General features: G+C 36.7%; 1 protein-coding gene across 1 annotated transcript in view; it reads right to left on the bottom strand.

The window, feature by feature from the left end:
- The window catches only part of LOC145690790 (uncharacterized), an 83,120-nt gene extending 69,337 nt beyond the window's left edge, over positions 1 to 13,783 (bottom strand). Inside the window, exon 1 of the mRNA XM_081766066.1 lies at positions 13,592 to 13,783. The gene's annotated coding sequence lies outside the window, so the exon portion shown is untranslated. The remainder of the gene's footprint in view (positions 1 to 13,591) is intronic.
- Positions 13,784 to 14,194: the final 411 nt, after the last annotated feature.

Genomic DNA, 14,194 nt, shown 5'->3' with positions numbered 1-14,194 from the left:
ACTGACAAACAATAACGCTCGTTGTTAATTGTGGAGCCATGTTTCAAGAAGTCTATGAAAATGACACCACTCTGAACCCAGAAAAAGGAGGCCATAATATTTTGGCCAGATCTGCAAAGTATAGGTTATTTAAACCGCTGCAACCAACGTTGGATTCTGGCGCGGTCAAATATGTGACTCCCATAAGCCGGTAGCAACTTTCTATGAATGATGCAAAGGCACCCATCCCCCCCCCCTATGGAAATTGTACTTCAGAATATCGAAAATCCAATGGAATTTTTACATTAGTTACAGCAAAATTTGAAACTATTTTCGAAACGTCGCTTATATTTGCCCCCTCTTGGAAACCACAACATGGGCGCCCTTGGAATGATGTGGTTGATTCATTACCGGTTTTGAACAGAAATTCGACTACCGACCGTTTCGGTTCCTGATGTCTACTATAGCGTCCATTATGATTTACCTGTGACAATAGGGAAAAAAAATTATCATTTTGAAACCAAATTATCAAAGTGTGTTCACCTAAAATTTCATCATCATATTGCAACTAATACAATTTTATACCCCCACATGTGCAAAACTTATTGAACTCTCTTTGTATTTATACCATGAAAAGCAAGTATATAAACTTAGTTTATGAATTCATTCACTTTATTTCGATGAGAAACTCGAATGGCCACATTAAACATGAAAGGCAAAATATTGATGTTAAGAAAATTGAAATGAATAGAAAGCAGCAATGAACCCATATTTTCTCTCTTCAATTCAAATAGTTTTTCGACGATGCTTTTTATCGGAGCAATTTTCCTTTTTTTTTTTTTTTTTAATTATTTCACATCAAAATTGAAGCAGTCCTACGTTCGCCACTGAGTTCTTCAGCACTGTTTTCCGTAAACCTATAATGCACTACTGTTTGTGAAAATATGTTTAAACTGGTATCATTTATAGAGCATATAATTTTAACAAAATGACATATGCATAAAACCAGCAGCACCCTCGGCTCGTTAAACGCAATAATTAAATAAAGAACAACCGTGTTAATTGTAAATTAATCCATTTTAAAAATTACAAAATTACAGAGAAACATGCTTGGTGTAAGCGTGTTGATTGTTTAAAATTGTATAATTGTTGTGACTTTTATTAGTAAGAAAACACCAAAAATCGTGTTATTGAAATTACTTTTCTGTGTATAGTGTTTGTTTTTAAAGAAAAATGAACAGCGTTAAAAGCAAACTTTCCAGGTTTAAACTTGGAAGACAAGTATGAAATCAAGTCGATTGTCAATATTTTTTCATTTTCTTCTAATGATAATCTCTTTGCGGAAGATCTTAAAAGACATTAAAAATCTCGCGACACACCTGACGTATATTCAATACACCAATGTGTTGCGACATAGCGATTGAGAAACGCTGGTCTAGAAGTACTTTTCTCTGTAGTCTGTGGTACAGTGATTACATCAATAAAATGGAGGTCTCGCTTCAAGAACTTGCAGGGATGACTTTTTGTTTTTTTTTTTTTTTTTTTCTGTACAAGGTAATGCAAGCAGTAATGCAACCGCTAGGTTATATTGGAACAGATATCCCGACAGGATAGATCCCAAATACTTCATGTTCTCTACTATTCTTCCGTTTACGGATAACAGGGCACTTTTGACCAGTCTTTTATGGCCATAGCAGGAGACGAACTGCCTGGACTTTGAAGAAACGGTATTTAATCGTGTTGCAGAACAACGTCAATAAGTACTCGGAACTTAGCACAGATATGGGGCTGGTGCAAAGTACTGTTTGGAAAGTACATGAACTGCAAATGCACTCCTATCATCCACAGAGAGTTCAAGGACTCAATAGAAATGATTTCGAAACTCGTGTTGTATTCTGCGAATGGCTAGTTCAAGCGCTGTTTTGTCAGACCTTCCATTTCATCCCTATATAAGCCTACTTTTCACAGATGAAAGCTGTTTTACGAGAGACGATGTACTTAACAGCGGAAATAGTGCTGTATGGCTGAAATAATCATCTGTGGACCGATGCAAATTCTCATGATACAGTTGTGAAAGGAAATCAAGAGAGAAAAATGAAATGAAATCTCTGAGTTTTACTTCCCACGGTTATGCCGGTTAGGCTAAAGGAGACATGATTATGAGAAATGAATTAAGAAAGTGGGAGGAAACGGGAGAACCCCGAGGAAGCCCACGCACACAGTGTTTGTGCACCACAAAGTTCACTTGGCGGGAGCAGGGTTTAAACCCGGCAGGTGAACGCTCTGCCACTGAGCCACCGCGGCCCGAAATCAAGAGAGATTTGCACTAAATGTGCTTTCAGACTGCAGTTGCATGGGATAGGGAACTCATACAAGTAATGCAAATGAGTACCTCAAAAGTTATTAGAACAATAAATGAAAGTGTGTTTGTTCTTGCTCACTCGGCACCTGAACACACCCATCTTTGATCTCTTGCTCACTGATGACGAAAAGTGGATCCTCTATGACACACTCAGGCGTACCAGACATTGATTGTCTCCATATGACCCTGTTACTCACACCTCAATACCACCTCAGCATCCACGAAAGATCATGTTCTCTGTATGGTGGAATTGTCGGCAAGTGGTGCATTAAGAGCTCCTTCTATCTGGTCAGATCATTACTGCTGAACTCTACTCTCAGCAGTTGCAAAGGATGCACTGTATGTTGCGGCAAAAGGAGCCGGCAATGGTGAATCGCAAGAGAATGCTATTCATGCATGGTAATGCCAAGCCATATGTGGCAAAAAGGGACCAGCAGACCCTTCAGCAACTTGGCTGGGGACACTTTACCATGCACCATATTTACCAAACTTTGTGCCAACAGATTACCACTTGTTTCATTCCCTCAAGAGCCACCTCCTTGGCAAATGAGAGAGATCTGCAGAACTTCTTTGCATCCACGACCGCTGAATTTTATCACCAGAGTATTATGCATCTGCAGAAACATTTGCAAGAGATATTGGATGCTGATTGAGATTACTTCGAAACTGAAAGGTTCGTGCCGTCCATTATATTGCTCTTTGTTTATCACTGCTCTAAAACGGCAAGAACATTTTTGGCTATCTTGTATGTTCTCTCATCGTGCTTTTGTATGACGTGCCAAATATTCTATTTTTGTTTGAGAGTGCCCTTACGCAGCCTCTGATATTACCATCAGAAATATAAAAAGATATGAAACATAAAACTAGTTAGGTATTTGTCACATAAAACTAGTGATTTTTGCAAAGCATATCTATGCGTGGACGAACTCTGAACACAGTCTCATGTCCAGTGTTTCTTCCCAAAGAAAAATGAACAGCGTTAAAAGCAAACTTTTCAGTTTTAAACTTGGAAGACAAGTGTGAAATGAAATCGATTGGCGATGAATATTTTTTTTAAATAATCTCTTTGCGGGAAACCTTAGAAAACATTAAAAAATCTCGCGACACAGCGGTTGAAAAACGCTGCTTCAACGTATTTATTCTTTTCCAGTCCCACATTTTTACCATGTTCTGCCCACTCTATTCGAAACAATTACGGTGATTACAGTATATAGTTTCTCGTCGTATTTTGTACTTTGATCCTACTTTTGTTTGGGATGACCACTGATATTCCGCTCCATTTTTACATTAATGGAGTCCAACAACGACGACACCGCACCTCAATCCGACAACTCTTTTTCCAATTGTAGACATTTTTGTATCATTCAGTCAAAAATTTTGGCGAATTACAGCTCAAAACCGACACATTTCCGGAGAAGGGTTCCTTATTTCAAATTCTTTCTTTCATCGTTGTCCGTTATCCCTTCCAAGGTTACAAACACCCTGTAGTTTCATTTTGTTCTGGTCACTCTTTTTTTTTTTTTTTTTTCCTTGTTACAATATTCCCAAACAGCAGTTCAGTTTATTAAAGAAATTTTCAGAAAAAAATAACCGAAAATCGTCCAAATATTTTGGAAATGAATATTAAGTATTCCAATTGAATGGCACAAAATACTGTTCAATAATACCATAATGAAATACCATACCGCCACCATCGGTGATATTTTATGTAATGGCCGTGAGTTTGGGCTATTGCTCTGAAGCGGAGTTTCTATTGAAACTAACTCGTGCGAAGTACAGTCACGTCGAGATTAGTCTACTCTAATGGTTCTCAACTGTTGTATCGCGACACACTGAGTCCCGCAAAGTGTGTATTGAAATTCGGGAATTTAATGAGGCAATTAATCAGAATCAATTTAGAGACAAACTGTAATAGCCAGTGCCTCCAACGACAGTAACAATGATCAGTACTATAGAGTCACTACTTTTTATAAACTTATAGTTTTATACTATTATCAGTGGCGTAAACCACAAGGAGAGTTTCGGGATTTTAACACCCCTGAACAAGATATTATGGGAAAATAAACATTTGCTATATATTCTCCTAAAGATGTACACTCATGTCCAAAATTATTGTCGCATGTCTATAAATATGTTGTTGTAGGAATATAATTTGAAAACGAATTCGCCCGATATTTCTTATAATATTAGTATGTGTATAATCGGCAGACATGTATGTGGCAAATTTTATGTCAAAAGAACGAAAATAAAACTTTCTTGTCCATTTCGCAACAATTTGTTTTACTCATTCTAATTTTCGTATTTATAATTATTTTCCTATAAAATTTATCAGTAATATACATTTCCCGATTATACACATAGTATCAGCATTAAGAGTACGCTGCAAAATCATTATCAAATTATATTCTTACAAGAAGACAGTTATAGATATGCGACAATCATTTTGGACATGAGTGTACATAATCATGCATGTGGTGAAAGAAAATGAGTTTGAATGTTTGACACCCGCTTGATGAAACTCTTCGTATTCCACTGAAGTGAAATTTATATAACTTTAATATATCAAACAAGTGTGTCATGATGTCGTATGTGCACAGTAAACTGTGCCGTCAGTCAAAAAAGGTTGAGAACTACTGGTCTACTCCCAATGCTTCGCTTTCCAGAGACTAAATAGTATGAGTCGTCTGCATTCAAGGGCCCTTTTCCATTAGCGAAAACGCTGCACAGAATCACATGTATTTTCCTTGTATGTTCTCTAAATGACCACCATACCAGCGGGAGTGCTAGGGGGCGTTTGCTAGTTTAATCTATTTTAAACTTATAAATATGACTACTGCTTGTTTTTGATGACTTAATCAAATGAAGTTTCTTCCCTCCCAGCTAATCAAGTGGCCACCGCATGTGGCTTTGGTGCACGTGGTCCCGGGTTCGATTCCCGGTGCGAAAGCACAAAAAAAAATTAATTTCACATTTATTCACTTTCGTTAACCTTTTGTCTATTTTAGCTTAGATACGAGGGTGCATTAGAAAGTTCGTGGCCTGGCCTACAAAATTAGAAAATATTTGGATAGCTAATACCGTAAAATGGGGGAACATCAGCACCCAGGTGTAACATTTGCACAGGAAGGGGTAAATTTGGCAACGCGGTTCTGCAGAAAAAATCTCTCTTTTTTAGCTCTTTTTTTCCTTTAATCTCGTTTTCAACAATTACTTTAACATAGACCAACAAATAGACAAGCATAGTATATTGAAGCGGTTGCGAACAGCTCCACCAATGAAGACCAATATATCTTTTGTTCATATCTCTGAAATAATTATTCAGGCCTGGACTGGATTCACTGGGTGAACTGTTTAAATTGGGTGTATGGCAATTGTAGTGAGAACACTACAGACCATAAGCGCCCGAAGGGGGGGGGCAGGGTGCGACCCCCATGGCTCATGAAAATGTATACGTAATATAGCAAATCACGTATATTAAATACCAGAAATGCCAGACATAATATATCAATCAACAGACAAATTCTGACCAAAGCATATATTAACTAATAAATAATAGCGTTACAGTTTCGGCAAATTAACTTTGCCTTCATCAGACACATTATCTGTTATCTGATAATGTGTCTGATGAAGGCAAAGTTAATTTGCCGAAACTGTAACGCTATTATTTATTAGTTAATATATGCTTTGGTCAGAATTTGTCTGTTAATTTATACAAGAAGTTCCAAAGATAGAATGAATATATCAACCATGGAGATGCCCCCCTAGAAAATTTTTCTTCGGGCGTCACTGCTACAGACCCTTATTATGAATGTCCAGTGTGCAATACCGGTATCCCTAATTGAGCACTTCAAATTCTGTTATAGTATTTCAGCACTATTTTTGTAATTTATTCATCACTCAAGTTATGTAATCAAGGGATGTCTGTTTTGCTATACATAAATTATACAATTAGTGGTTTTAATAAACTAAAAATATAGTAAAATATTTTTTTAAAATGTTTTTAGGTGCCAATGTAGCCTCCATTGAATACAAATTTTCTAAAAAAAAAAAAAAAAGCCATATAAATGACTTGCCAAAGTTACCCGTATACGGGGTAAAACTGGTATAAAAAAATTATGATGATACAAATTCGAATTTTGAAAAAGGTGTTACAGATATTACAAGAGAAAGGTTCAAATGTCATGTTGACTTTTTTTAAAAAAAATTGAATCTTCAATAGTTTTTGAAAAATCTTTTAAAAATCTCAAAAAAATTGCCAATGTTCCCCATTTTACGGTATTTTTTCACTTAATCCCCCTCGACTGAAATACATTTACGCAGGTTTCTAAACAAGTGAAAGAACGATGGGGGCAGATCAGGCGAATAGGACGGGTGCAGCAACAGTTCTAACCTACAGGAATGAATTGCTAACATGGATACAAGGGACGTATGAACGCGCGCATTGTCGTGGTCATTTTCTACAAGTCACAAATTTCCGTCACTTCCGCCGACTTAGCGCCTTATAAACTCCTCACCTCAAACAACAGAGAAATGAAATTTTACACAGTGAATACCAACGGACATAGCTACGCACCTAAAGTATACAAACATAAAATAATTGCTTTCTTCCTAGTCAGGTCACGAACTTTCCAAGTCCCCTTCGTATCAGACAACTATTTTTATAAGTGGGTTAATATATATATATATATATATATATATATATATATATATATATATATATATATATATATATATATAGATAGATATAGATAGATAAAGAATATGTGACAAATCATAAATGTTGAGTTGTGACCACGTGAGAGCTAGTTTCAAATCGACCTACAGCAATATTTTGGCTCATATTCAACATATCATATCTTAACTACTGAATTTAAAACTTTTTGATTTAACGTCCCAGAGTCATGCCCTTTAGTCTAAAATACGGATGATTAAAGGCAGTAAATGATTGTGAAATTAAATTTTTGTGCTCTCACACAAGGAACTGAACTCAGGACAACGTGCACCCAAGACACACGCACCAGTCTGTAGATCAACGGCCACGGCTTATCTGAACTACTTATTGTATTCACGTTTTTTTTTGTTTTTTTTTTTAATTGAACGTCCCACTATTATGCTCCGAGATAAGGAAGACGATGACGTTGATAGTGAATGAAACGATAGAATGAAGAAAATGGAAGGAAACAGGAGAACCCGTGCAGATGGTGTTGGTTCACCACAAAGCCATGACCAGAGTTGGGTTCGAACCAGAGACCCCACTCATCGGAGGGAGGTCTCTGAAGTTGCTTCTGATGACCAGTAGCGTAGAAAGCATCTCATCAAGGGAGCTTTAAGAAACCAAGTTTATATCATTTCAGAACGTGGAAGTAACATTTTCAAGCCAAAGCCCGAAAACTAATAATAACCTCATTAGTTCCAGGACTTGCCAACAGACAGTATATTTAATAATAATAATAATAATAATAATAATAATAATAATAATAATAATAATAATAATAATAATAATAATAATAATAATAATAATAATAATAGTTTCAGGACATGCATGATTTTTGTACACTTAGAGCTTCCAAATCTGGTTGGAGGAAGATGTAGAAAGATAAAATGGACAGGGAGAGAGTAACAAACGAAAATGTCTTAAAATGGATAGGAGAGAAGACGCTTCTAGTCAGGGGCGTCATTTAGGGGGGCAGGAGGGGGCAATTTCCCCCCAAGAGTTTGGGGTTTACGTATACTTTAATCGATTGTCTACTAATATATTAGTACAAAATGAGAAAGTCTTACGTCAGTGGTGCTCTTGCCCCCCTCAAGCGAAGTGTGAAATGACACCCCTGCTTCTAGCCACCATCCTTCGTAGAAAGATTAATTGGATTGGACACTAATTGCGAAGAAATTGTCTTCTTCATACCACCATAGAAGGAAAGATGGACGGAAAGCGAGTAGTAGCAAAAAGAACACAAGTAATTCATGATTTGAAAAATGGAAAAAAATATTGGGAGTTAAAAGAGGAAGCTGAAAATCGAGAAACATGGAAGAAACATTTCTAGGTCCAAACTGAAAATTAAGAAGAAAATGAAACAACTCATTGGTCCAAAGACCTTCCAAAAGGCAGATTACTTAATAATAATAATAATAATAATAATAATAATAATAATAATAATAATAATAATAATAATAATAATAATAATAATAATAATAATAATAATAAGAAGAAGAAGAAGAAGAAGAAGAAGAAGAAGAAGAAGAAGAATATGGTAAAGTTTATTTTTATACGAAGGCTATTTCTTCAACCTTCGATAGAGCATAACACAAGAAAATGTGAATCACAAAATCATTTTATTACCAAAAGTCAAGCACAATTACAGTTACTTCTCCGCATAGTCACCATAAAGATTAAGGCATTTGTCATATCGATGAACGAGCTTTCCAATACCCTCTTGCTAAACGGTTGTCGCCAGCGTATGGAGATAGGTTTTCACATTGAAGTTCTCCATTGGTGCGAAAGTGCTATCCCCCCAGACCTTGTTTCAGCAGCCGAAAAAGATGAAAGTCACTAGGCCACTCATCTCTCAAACCACTTGATCCATTTGCTCAACAAGGTTTTTGTCATTGGCGACAGACTTGCGTCTTTGTCCACCTTCATCATGAACATCCGTTCGGCCTTTTCTACACCATTCACACACAACACCCTCACCAATACAGTGTGCACTATAAACACAGCTTATTTTGCGATGAATTTCTGCTGTACTATTCCCTTCTGCCTGTATAAAACGAATGACGCTTCACAACTCACACTTGGCAAGAGAATCAATGATTGCAGCCATGTTTACTCGCCTGTAGCTTAACTCCTACTAACATGCTGAATCTTGCCGTGGCAGGTATCATGGAATGGCCTCCTCAGTCTCCAGATCCTAAACCCCGTCGAACTTCTCTGGTAAGAGCTTGTCAGAAGTGTACGAAAAGACTGTCCAACATCTGCTGATGATGTGTTTGATATTCTGCAGAACTCCTGGAATAATAATTCAGATGAAAATCTTCAAAAACTCGTAAGCCACATGCCCCAATTCGTGAAACGAATGATAGCGACGAAAGGCGGTTTCTTTGACGAGAAGAACATTTAAAGAATTTGCCAATTTCCTTTGTTGGATAAAGTTATTATGTTATTCTGATGTTAAAACTATCACTGTGTTCCTAAACTACCAAGTATCTTGTCCAAAATTGCATTGGATTACAAGCCAAACTTAATATTTCCCTGTTCTTTGGTCTGTCCGGAAACTTTTGACCGGCAGTGTATATATACTATTGGTAAGGCAAATATGTCATCCTTTTTATCGGATATGACACAAATTCGTAAAAAATAGGAATAAAATCAGGGGTAAAAGTGAGGGGGAAAGCGGGAGAACGCCGTTTCTCCATTTCCAGAAAATACAGGGTTTTCATAAAGTCTGGACGGATTTAATTTGCTTATAATTTTCATAAAAATGCTCATAATGAAATCAAATAAAGTGCAAACGGTAGCGGAAGGATTAAATTTTTACCTGTAATCTGCACCAGCTCAGTTCATTGACCGCCACACCTCCAACTGGGCACCATTTACGTCCACTTCTGTGGGCTGTTGATGATGCTTTCCCTTACCCTGCTCACTGTTGCAGGCGATGTTGGCGGCCTCCCACTTCGAGGACGGTCCAGGACGCTTCCTGTATCCAAGAACTTAGCATGCCACTTTCGGATTGCACTCTCAGTCGGTGAACACTTTTTGAACTCTTTGGTGAACTTTCGACACACCAGAATTGGTGATTTTAGCTCTGCGTACTACAGAACACATTGCGCTTTCTCTTTCACCAACGCCATCTTTGATACGGTAAAAAAATTAGTCTTCTCAGAGGAGTTTTTCATTTATTTATTTCTTTAAAAGACACACACACCAATACAGCTTACAACTTACTTTTAACAGTCAACATTGAAACAACAATGAAAACAACAATGGATGAAATTTGGTAAGAAACTGACCCTTCCCCTCCCTCTCCCTCTCTCAACGTGTTCAGAGTTGCCGCTTATCTAACAGTGTTGCCAACTAAAAATTTAATATTTCCGCTACGGTTTGCACTTTATTTGATTTCATTATGAACATTTTTATGAAAATTATAAGCAAATTAAATCCGTCCAGACTTTATGAAAACCCTGTAGTATCCATGGCGTCCCTCCACTTAAAAAATTACAATGGGCAGATTGGTACGGGAGACGGCGTGATCCACTTTACCCTGAATAAAATTGCCTTTCAATTGTTTCAAATTGCCGTCAAACGTTCCTTTTTTCGCGCATCCATAAATTTTCAAGATTGTTTGTATAAATAGACGCAGAATTTGGATTTCAAAAATCTGATGCGTGATAACGTCATGAAGATAAAATTCCATTTTGGACTTCCGCTGGTCATCCATCGGAAATTATGCGGCTTCCTAAAAGTATACCATCTAAAAAAAAATCTCTCAAAGTTCTCATTTTCACCCTAACTTCGACAAGGAAAATCTGTCACTAGAATCTGAATTCCTGCAAAAATCCGCGGTCTTCTCGCTATAAAATAATATATTATCTTCTTCAGAATTTAGTTTAATCGATTTCGACAGTAACGGGATATCATTTGAAGTTACGATTTCCGTTAGTAACGCAGGTTTCTTGCTAGATTGTAACAAGCCGATAGCCAGCCCAAAAATGTAAGGGGGCGGTAGAAGTTAGGGGGACTGATCCAACTATACTATAGTTTATCATCATATTACAGTTCATTTGCAAGCCTACTGTGAAAATTTTAGGGGGCCAGTAAAAATTTATAGGGGCCGTCCCCCTCTAGACCCCTGGATATGGGCCTGGATTGTAATACTTGGCAGCCCCGAAATTCCTGTAGGATTGAGTATAGCCCGCTCTTTCCAGTGATTTTTAACGAATCATAGTGATTCTAACGATTCATATTAGTTCATAATGAATCGGAATCGCATATAACGATTTAAGATGTAAATCTTGTAGTAATCAAGTTTTAGTATAAGTAGTAGTAGTAGTAGTAGTAGTAGTAGTAGTAGTAGTAGTAGTAGTAGTAGTAGTAGTAGTAGTAGTAGTAGTAGTAGTAGTAATTAGCAGTAGCGGATCGTAATCTGTACAAGCACCGGTTGCAATGTTGCAATATCAAAGGTATGTAGGTACGCGCAAGTGTTCCTCTCCCCCAGCATTCTTGAGTCTTATCCAAGAAATATTCAGGAAATATGAAGAGGAAAGTCTTTTAAGCTCTACTTGTATATTATTGATTAAATTATTTCTATAATATTAATTTAATATATAAGCTATTTCCTTTTTTTCAAACAACCACTATCAATGTACGTTTATACACTATTTATATACAAAACCTCTACACTCATGTTATTGAACACGAGATAAATCGAATACATAGTATGTGCTGTAAGCCATGAATGATGGCGTTAATCCGAAAAGAAAAAAAAAAGCAAGAAAATTGCATGCACGCAGTTAAACAAAATTATTTAATTATATAAACTATGCATTATTTTAGAATGGAAGGTCTTTCTTCGATCTTTCGGGCTTCAAATTTTTCTATTACTTTATTGAAATCTGAAATGCTGCTCGCCAAGTTTCTCTCAATAGAAAGCATCGCTACCGCAAATATTTTCCGCTTTATTTTCTTTAGGGTCCAGAAACACCTCTCTCCTCCGACAATATGCATTTTGTTAGCATTTCTTTGTATAAATATACGGAACAAAAAGTCCATTTTCAGGAACCACGTATTTTTTTGTCTGTAAAGAAGCATGAAATCTAAGATGTTTTCCTTTGAAAATGAAAAAAAAAAAAGTTTAACATTCCAGCAAATTAGGCGAAAGAAGACAGATGAGTATTGGAAGTGAATGATTTGATATTAATTTATGCTCTCCGTCGGAAATCGAACACGGAATCATGTGCACGAAAGACACAGAGCTAGGAATTAGACCAGTAGTAAGACATTTTCTTCTTGGAGACTCGATTGACACCCCCCCCCCCAGAATAGGATTTTTTTTAAAAATAAATCTTATCCCAAGGATTTTCACCTTTGTATTATAAATTTTAAATAAAATCTATTGACTTCGAACGACCGCCCTCCAAACTTTCAGCCTGAATCCGTCCGTGCTACCACCAGACTTATATTTGTTCTTTGCGAGTTTATGTTTTGTGAATAACTTCTTTCTTCCACGCGTCTGTATCTTCCTCACCCTATCAATTGAGTCAAGCGCTGCTAAGCGGAGGAATTCGTAACTGTTACAGAAGCTGACCAGTTGCGAAGAAAATGCAACTGCAAGGGACCAGTACGGGAAGATAGGAGCGTTGCAAGAATAAATCCACTTCCCCATGTTAAGAGATAGGAGCTCGCTGCCATATGCTCAATGTTACTGCTTCCAGTGGCAACGTTCGCTGCCACTGGAAAGGTAAATCTCTCTCTTTCTTTTCGTTTTTTAATTGACTTTTTTCAGAAATGCATCAATTCTGTTTTGCGCTCAAGAGCAAAGGTTTATTTTTTACTGATACACTAACACTTAAAAATATTTTTAGTATTTAAAAAAATATCCGGTTGCACAACCATGCAACATATAGTACCAGCCGCCACTGGTAGTTAGTAGCAATAGTAGTAGTAGTACTAATAGCAGTAGTAGTAGGAACGGGTTAGAAGCCCCGCAGGGGTTGGTTGGGTTCTGTTCTCGATATAAGTAGCAGTAGTATAGTAGTAGTACCGGTTGTAGTAGTAGTAGTAATAACTACTAGTAGTAGTGACTCTTCCAGTTCCGGTGACAAAGAACTGGGGGGAGCGGGACTACACAAGCCTTACTGTACACTAATAGGCGACGCTTGTCTGTATTACCGAGCACGAAAATCTTAATGATGATAAGACGTACATGGAATAAGCCTTTTGCCGAGTACATTATTAATTAGCACTTTCAATGATCAAAATAAAACATATTTACGAAATACGAAACCTGAGTAAAGGGGCTGAGCATAAAATAAAGAACAAATTCCAATCAAGTATCAACACAGTACTTTCTCCTAACTTGATTCGTTTGACCTCATACTCGATCAAAAAACTAACAAAATACTACTGTCATTTATTTTGTGCAATATAGCGAACTACTATCACATCAACTAATGCTTGTTACACATTTGAGTTTTTTTAGCGAATGCTAGATAAAATATTAAATAGAGAAGAACATAAATATGTTACTTTCTTACCTGTACGATTTCTCTCCTCAACTGATGCCCTATAGATAGAGTTTATTCTTATAATGCATGTGCTTATACTATGCACGTAGACGTAATGAGTATGATAACACATTTAAAAGCTAACTATACCGAATATTTTTAATAATAACGTAAATCGACGACTTTAAGCACACCATGAAAGACGGCCTTCATCGCTTCATTCTCCACCAATGAGATGACAACAATCAACAATATCATGTTTGCCAGATGTTCACAGGATAAACTTAATTTTTTTCTTCTTTCTCAATTGAGGTTTTAGTCTTAAGATGCAGACCGACATGCAAGTTACTTACATATATCAATAAGTAATGTTATTAATGACCTAAAATATTTTATTTTAATTATAAACTGAAAGTTATATTTTTCTTGAAGCATATACTAGAAGTAAAAACTCACGGTAATTTTATGGTTATTATTTTATGGTTAAGTCATATTAGTCATGTCGGGAGAGTAAGGAGTCTGACGAACCACAGGTGTGCTCTGTTTAGCCAGGAAAATTTGTACCAAATCCTTCACCTCGGAAGGTCTGTCGAATCTTGCAGATCGTTTCCACTTGGGATTTGTCAAGCTCGA

Source organism: Thermobia domestica, chromosome 7, assembly GCF_964235325.1.
Source record: "Thermobia domestica chromosome 7, izTheDome1.hap1.1, whole genome shotgun sequence".
Taxonomy (NCBI): Eukaryota; Metazoa; Arthropoda; class Insecta; order Zygentoma; family Lepismatidae; genus Thermobia; species Thermobia domestica.
The sequence above is the reverse complement of the archived record's forward strand: the minus strand, read 5'-3'. Positions and strand labels throughout refer to the sequence as shown.